Here is an 8325-nt window from a genome sequence, read left to right on the forward strand (position 1 = left end):
CAGACCTGGTCAGGGTGCTGGGTCAGTGCAGGCTGGGATCAGTCTCTCAGACCTGGTCAGGGTGCTGGGTGGGTGCAGGCTGGGTTCAGTCTCTCAGACCTGCTCAGGGTGCTGGGTGCAGGCTGGGCTCAGTCTCTCAGACCTGGTCAGGGTGCTGGGTCGGTGCAGGCTGGGCTCAGTCTCTCAGACCTGGTCAGGGTGCTGGGTCAGTGCAGGCTGGGCTCAGTCTCAGACCTGGTCAGGGTGCTGGGTCGGTGCAGGCTGGGCTCAGTCTCTCAGACCTGGTCAGGGTGCTGGGTGCAGGCTGGGCTCAGTCTCTCAGACCTGGTCAGGGTGCTGGGTCAGCGCAGGCTGGGCTTAGTCTCCCAGACCTGGTCAGGGTGCTGGGTCGGTGCAGGCTGGGCTCAGTCTCTCAAACCTGGTCAGGGTGCTGGGTGGGTGCAGGCTGGGTTCAGTCTCTCATACCTGGTCAGGGTGCTGGGTCAGTGCAGGCTGGGTTCAGTCTCTCAGACCTGGTCAGGGTGCTGGGTGCAGGCTGTTCTCAGTCTCTCAGACCTGGTCAGGGTGCTGGGTCAGTGCAGGCTGGGCTCAGTCTCTCAGACCTGGTCAGGGTGCTGGGTCAGTGCAGGCTGGGCTCAGTCTGTCAGACCTGCTCAGGGTGCTGGGTCGGTGCAGGCTGGGCTCAGTCTCTCAGACCTGGTCAGGGTGCTGGGTCAGTGCAGGCGGGGCTCAGTCTCAGACCTGGTCAGGGTGCTGGGTCAGTGCAGGCTGGGCTCAGTCTCTCAGACCTGGTCAGGGTGCTGGGTCAGTGCAGGCTGGGTTCAGTCTCTCAGACCTGGTCAGGGTGCTGGGTGCAGGCTGGGCTCAGTCTCTCAGACCTGGTCAGGGTGCTGGGTGGGTGCAGGCTGGGCTCAGTCTCTCAGACCTGGTCAGGGTGCTGGGTCAGTGCAGGCTGGGTTCAGTCTCTCAGATCTGGTCAGGGTGCTGGGTCGGTGCAGGCTGGGCTCAGTCTCAGACCTGGTCAGGGTGCTGGGTCAGTGCAGTCTGGGCTCAGTCTCTCAGATCTGGTCAGGGTGCTGGGTCGGTGCAGGCTGGGCTCAGTCTCAGACCTGGTCAGGGTGCTGGGTGCAGGCTGGGCTCAGTCTCTCAGACCTGGTCAGGGTGCTGGGTCAGTGCAGGCTGGGCTCAGTCTCTCAGACCTGGTCAGGCTGCTGGGTCAGTGCAGGCTGGGTTCAGTCTCTCAGACCTGGTCAGGGTGCTGGGTGCAGGCTGGGCTCAGTCTCTCAGACCTGGTCAGGGTGCTGGGTGGGTGCAGGCTGGGCTCAGTCTCTCAGACCTGGTCAGGGTGCTGGGTCAGTGCAGGCTGGGTTCAGTCTCTCAGATCTGGTCAGGGTGCTGGGTCGGTGCAGGCTGGGCTCAGTCTCAGACCTGGTCAGGGTGCTGGGTCAGTGCAGTCTGGGCTCAGTCTCTCAGATCTGGTCAGGGTGCTGGGTCAGTGCAGTCTGGGCTCAGTCTCTCAGATCTGGTCAGGGTGCTGGGTCGGTGCAGGCTGGGCTCAGTCTCAGACCTGGTCAGGGTGCTGGGTGCAGGCTGGGCTCAGTCTCTCAGACCTGGTCAGGGTGCTGGGTCGGTGCAGGCTGGGCTCAGTCTCTCAAACCTGGTCAGGGTGCTGGGTGGGTGCAGGCTGGGTTCAGTCTCTCATACCTGGTCAGGGTGCTGGGTCAGTGCAGGCTGGGTTCAGTCTCTCAGACCTGGTCAGGGTGCTGGGTGCAGGCTGTTCTCAGTCTCTCAGACCTGGTCAGGGTGCTGGGTCAGTGCAGGCTGGGCTCAGTCTCTCAGACCTGGTCAGGGTGCTGGGTCAGTGCAGGCTGGGCTCAGTCTGTCAGACCTGCTCAGGGTGCTGGGTCGGTGCAGGCTGGGCTCAGTCTCTCAGACCTGGTCAGGGTGCTGGGTCAGTGCAGGCGGGGCTCAGTCTCAGACCTGGTCAGGGTGCTGGGTCAGTGCAGGCTGGGCTCAGTCTCTCAGACCTGGTCAGGGTGCTGGGTCAGTGCAGGCTGGGTTCAGTCTCTCAGACCTGGTCAGGGTGCTGGGTGCAGGCTGGGCTCAGTCTCTCAGACCTGGTCAGGGTGCTAGGTGGGTGCAGGCTGGGCTCAGTCTCTCAGACCTGGTCAGGGTGCTGGGTCAGTGCAGGCTGGGTTCAGTCTCTCAGATCTGGTCAGGGTGCTGGGTCGGTGCAGGCTGGGCTCAGTCTCAGACCTGGTCAGGGTGCTGGGTCAGTGCAGTCTGGGCTCAGTCTCTCAGATCTGGTCAGGGTGCTGGGTCAGTGCAGTCTGGGCTCAGTCTCTCAGATCTGGTCAGGGTGCTGGGTCGGTGCAGGCTGGGCTCAGTCTCAGACCTGGTCAGGGTGCTGGGTGCAGGCTGGGCTCAGTCTCTCAGACCTGGTCAGGGTGCTGGGTCAGTGCAGGCTGGGCTCAGTCTCTCAGACCTGGTCAGGCTGCTGGGTCAGTGCAGGCTGGGCTCAGTCTCTCAGATCTGGTCAGGGTGCTGGGTCGGTGCAGGCTGGGCTCAGTCTCAGACCTGGTCAGGGTGCTGGGTGCAGGCTGTGCTCAGTCTCTCAGACCTGGTCAGGGTGCTGGGTGCAGGCTGGGCTCAGTCTCTCAGACCTGGTCAGGGTGCTGGTGCAGTGCAGGCTGGGCTCAGTCTCTCAGACCTGGTCAGGGTGCTGGGTGCAGGCTGGGCTCAATCTCTCAGACCTGGTCAGGGTGCTGGGTTCAGGCTGGGCTCAGTCTCTCAGACCTGGTCAGGGTGCTGGGTGCAGGCTGGGCTCAGTCTCTCAGACCTGGTCAGGGTGCTGGGTGCAGGCTGGGCTCAGTCTCTCAGACCTGGTCAGGGTGCTGGGTGCAGGCTGGGCTCAGTCTGTCAGACTTGGTCAGGGTGCTGGTGTGACGATCGTGAGGGTTTGGCCCGGGATTAAAGGGGTTACCCCCCAATTGGCCACCCTCTAACATCACCAGGGAGACAAGGGGTTAACTGGGCTGAGGTCCAGAAATGTGATTTAACCCTTGTTATGACATGAAATGTGTTTTCCCCTGTTCCCCTGTTCCATTGTAATATCTGGTTTAATCAGTGTCTGCAACACACACACTGGGGCTTAAGGGGTTAATAAGCTACAGTTTAAGAAAATACCACTGTATTGTGTCTTTTCAGAAAATCTGGACTTCAAAAGGCTTAATTGAAGTTGAATGTGAAAAGCAGAAGGGTTTTTTAGTGTACAGTATGGTAATACCTGTTTGCAGGAAACTAGGGTGGGTTGTGAGCGTTATAACTCACACCTCTGCTTCAAGAGGTCTGGGGCATTGAGTGTGTAATCTAAAACAGAGGGGACAAATGTCCCGTCCCCCCCAGGGGTCCCTGCTTCAAAGGGTTTATTGATGGGGGTTGGGGTGGAGCCCTCCCAAGCAGGAAATCAGAATGAGTGCCCTTATTAAATATAAGAATATTATGAGATGTCCTTGGCTGAACATGCTAAGAGTTACATATGTGTATTCGTGGGATTTAGCCCCACCTGGGAAGTCTAATCACTTTATCCCTAACAGCTACTAAGGGCCAGATATTAATATCTCCCTTAATTTAAATATTACACTGTAATGTTTGATCTCTCTGGGAGGATCAGGTGTGATGGAATGTATTAATATGGCTCACCTGCCTGTATGTATTACTGAACGGAAGTTATGAAGTGATTTGCAGTAAATATGAAATTTTGGTTGAGTTCTGAGAAACTGCAAACCCCCTGCTATGGTAATAAGCAGGAAGGCTAGAATTTACATAGCCTGGTCATCAAAGACTAAATTGCTAATTGTTTATGCTTGGCCCAACTGACCAAAGGAACTAACCAGTTTAAGTGTGACATTTCACACTGAACCCTGGAAGTCCAAAATCAGCTTCAAGAGCTTCAAAAGAACTTTTTCTAGACGGCTCGGCGCCGTGATTGGGAGGGAAGGGTTAAAATGATATATAAGTCAGAGCCACCCAGTGTGTTCATTGTCTTCATGATCTTCATGCCTGCATGTCATCAGGCCTGTTGTGCTATACCATCTTGATTGCTGAGAAGAAATGCCATGCAATGTCTTGGGCTGATTGCTGTATGAAACTGCCTGTCCAGATGGGACTGTTTTCATCATTTTCATCTTTTAAGTAAGTGTCTATATTTTGCTGTTATTTGTACATTTTTGTGTGTTCACCTTTATCAAGGAATAAATTATATTTTTATCATATCTAAGTCTCGTCCCAGTTCAAACCCAGGTATATATATATATATATATATATTTTTGGTGTAAATTACAGCCTGTCATAAGCTACCGTGACAAGCTTGTAATTAACTGGTGGCAGCTGGCGGGACTGAACTGGACCTGGATAACAGTATTCTGCGGGGTACTGTGATCCAGTGGGAACTTGATGGTAATTGCAAGTTCCTGGGACTAAAGATATTGAACACACAGTGTACAACATATAACACAAGATATGGCACCTCCTCACTGTTCCCCTACTTGTGAGAAGCATTTCCTCCAGAACCAAAGTGCCGGCCATCTGTGTGACTGGAGCCGGGCACTGAGACCGGAGGAGTGCATCAAGTCGGCGCGGGGAGCAGCAGCCAGCAAGGCTGAGAGAGAGACAGCAATGGGTGAGCATGAAACCCGGCAAGCTGAGCAAAGATCCACAGCTGCAGCTGCTGTAACCATCACACCGCCCGGAGAGCAGGGAAGGGACCCAGCTCCGGGACGGCAGAGACTTGTGGAGGGAGCGGGTGGTTTTGGAAACCACGGAAGTCTTGCACCAGGAGAGGTAACGGCCGTTGCGGTGGCCCGTCCATTTTCCCTGAAAGAGCTAGCACTGGTGTGTGCGTTGGGCAAGATGTGGTTCCCGGCGAAGTGGACCCAGTTCCTGGCGTCGGTACCGCACCGACCCGCTTATCCCCTCCCTGAGCCCGGCGCTCAGGCAACTCCGCTCTGGACTCCATTGCCCCTTGCTGGGGTTAGTCCACCGGCGGCGGAGAAGCCCTGGAATGAGCCCGGCGCTCAGGCAACTCCGCTCTGGACTCCGTTGCCCCTTGCTGGGGTTAGTCCACTGGTGGCGGAGAAGCACCGGCAGTTGCTGCGGCACTGCCAACCAATGGGCCACAATAATGCCCAGTGCCCTGACCGTGCGCGGTCGGGCGAAGAAGCCCCTCGGCCAACGCTCACGAGCTGCGGAAAAGATGACCCAGTTAGCGGCATCCTCTGATGGCTCCCGGCCAGCCCGGGGCGACAACCCTCCTCGGGACGTCTCCTGGAGAACCTGGACGGGTTGCATCAGCAACAGCGGCGGAGAGCAGCGGCCATCCACCGGATCCCGGCGGAGAACCGGCGGCAGCGGAGAAGAAGTCGCCACTCCGGCATCCTGCCAGCGGCAGTTTTATTTGGGGGGAGGGTTGGGGTGTGCGGGAGGTGGGTGTTTCACATGGTTTGGCGGAGTCGGCGATTCCCAGCGATGACCGGAGCCCCACAAACCACGCCGGCGACCCTGCATCACCGCCGGGTACTGCTGCGGCAACTACCCGGGCTCGCCCATGGCGGCGGCGGCGGCAGAAGAGCCACGATTCCAGCAAAGTGCCGGAGCCCTTTCTGAGTGGGGGGAGGGACAGGGATTGCGGGAGGGGGTTTTGTTACCTGGTTTGCATGGAGCTGTGTTTCTCCACAAAGACCTGGGACCCCGGTCCTGCATCGTTTCCCCTGTGCCAACCCCGGGCGCTGCTGCAGCGGCGACCCGTTGCTTACTGGCCCAGATGTTGCCGGCGGCGGCCACTCCAGTCCCCCTGCAATTGGGACCAACGAAGGCGGCGGTCTCTGCGGGGACCAGCGAGGTAAGCCAGACCAAGTCGCAGACTGACTCTGACTTATGTTTGCCTATGACTGTACCCTGTTGTTTCACTCTAGGGATGACTGGGGGGTGGCAGGAGATAGGGGCACCAGGGGAGGGGAAGGAAGGGCAGCTTGTAGGGCAGTCAGGATTCCCCATTACCCTGGCGGAGCAGCAAGGGGACTCTCGGTTAAGAGCCCCACTGTTGCAGCCTGGCTATGGGCCGGAGGTATCAGGGGTTGTGGCAAAGTTAGACCACCCCCAGATTTCAGGGGTAGTGGCAAAGTTAGACCACCCCCAGATTACCTGCCGGCCAGAAGCTAAGGTGGGTGCATCTGCACCAGCAACCCTGAGCTCACCTCCGGTAATGGGGGCACAGCTTCAGGGAGAGGGGCTAGCTCCGTTAGCACCCAGATCTAGGGTAGGATTGCCTGGGAGAGGGTTGGGTGGGCCAGTGGGAACCGGGGAGGGAAGACAGCAAGTGAGCCAGCCAGATTTCCCCATTACCCTGGCAGAGCAGCCAGGGGACTCTCAGTTAAGAGCCCCACTGTTGCAGCCTTGCTGTGGGCTGGAGGTATCAGGGGTTGTGGCACAGTTAGACCACCCCCAGATTACCTGCCAGCCAGGAGCTAAGGTGGGTGCATCTGCACCAGCAACCCTGAGCTCATCCCCGGTAATGGGGAGACAGTGTCAGGGAGATGGCCTCACTCACGTGTCCCTGGGATCCAGGCTAGGATTAACTAGGGAGAAGCGGAGTGAGGGGAGGCTGCAGGTAGGTAGCCAGCATCAGTTCTCAGTGGGAGAAGAAGGGCTAGTGGGAGCTGGGGAGGTACAGCAGCAGGTATGGCAGCTAGAGTCCTCCATTACCCTGGCAGAGCCTCAGGGGGTTTCTCAGATCAGCAACCCCCTTTGCAGCCTAGCTATGGGCTGGGAGCATCATGGACAGTGGCCAGTTTGTGCCACCCCAGGGATGCCTGCCAGCCAAGAGCTAAGGCGGTTGCATCTGGAGAGATGCCCCTGAGCTCATCCCTGGTAAGGGGGAGACAAGGTCAGGGAGGTAGGTGCACTCAGGTAGTTCCAGTGTCTGGGATAGGATTGCCCAGGGGAGAGAGGAGTGCAGGTGGGCTGCAGGGAGGTAAGCAGCAGGCTGAGGTGCTGGGCCTAGGGGAGGCTAGGCAGGGAGGCACCGTGGAGCAGGGGGAGATAGGAGGTCAGTGGGGTGTTAGGCAGCTGGCAGAAGCTAGGGATGGGCTAGGTAGGCAGAAGGTCCCTTGTTCTGACTGGCCAGGAGTGACCCCTCTGACAGATCACCCTGGGTTCCCAAAGGAGAGGCTGTGGGTAGATAGGCAGCCAGAGAGGAGAGTCAGGAGTATAGCAGAGCAGCTACAGGGTGGCACAGAGCCAGGGCAGGTAGGGTCCCTACAGAATAGTGACATAGCCCTTTCCCAGACTTGGTTGACAGGAAAGCGACGGTCTGTGCTGGATAGCTGGTCTCCTGCGGGTGCAGAAACATGCCAGTCTCTGGGCAGTGTGCAGCCTGGACTGCACCGGGGCCCCTTCACCATGGACTTGGTTCTCAAGGCACTGGGTGGGGGGCAGAGGGAGGCAAAGGAGAATGCCCGGCAGCCCAGATGGAGCCCGGCTCCCCAAGATCTGGACTTTACAATCCACTGTGGCCAGGACAATGTACTGGTCATTGCCGGAGGACAATTTTGCCAGGCCAATCCCTCAGGACTTATTGAGTGCTTCAAGGGCGCCAGTGGTATCCCAGGGCCAGGGGGAGGCCGCTGGGGTACCCGGCACCCCTTGAGCACGGGAGGTGTGACGTTCGTGAGGGTTTGGCCCGGGATTAAAGGGGTTACCCCCCCTCTAACATCACCAGGGAGACAAAGGGTTAACTGGGCTGAGGTCCAGAAATGTGATTTAACCCCTGTTATGACATGAAATGTGTTTTCCCCTGTTCCCCTGTTCCATTGTAATATCTGGTTTAATCAGTGTCTGCAACACACACACTGGGGCTTAAGGGGTTAATAAGCTACAGTTTAAGAAAATACCACTGTATTGTGTCTTTTCAGAAAATCTGGACTTCAAAAGGCTTAATTGAAGTTGAATGTGAAAAGCAGAAGGGTTTTTTAGTGTACAGTATGGTAATACCTGTTTGCAGGAAGCTAGGGTGGGTTGTGAGCGTTATAACTCACACCTTGTAAGCCTCTGCACCATCTCTATATGCCCAGGACACCACCAGGACTGTTTCCTCTGCACCTTAATACTGGATGTACTTACCCTTATATGTAAGTTTTTATTGTTACTACTACTAACATGTTTTAATTAAATCTTGACCCTCGGTGCGCTTTTGTGTTTCATTCCCTGCTGTTGCCCGCGTTTGGAGCCATCCTGCGACGGGACCTGTGGAGGAGGGGTGCCTTCACA

This window comes from Ascaphus truei, unplaced genomic scaffold (genome assembly GCF_040206685.1).
Source record: "Ascaphus truei isolate aAscTru1 unplaced genomic scaffold, aAscTru1.hap1 HAP1_SCAFFOLD_571, whole genome shotgun sequence".
NCBI lineage: Eukaryota > Metazoa > Chordata > Amphibia > Anura > Ascaphidae > Ascaphus > Ascaphus truei.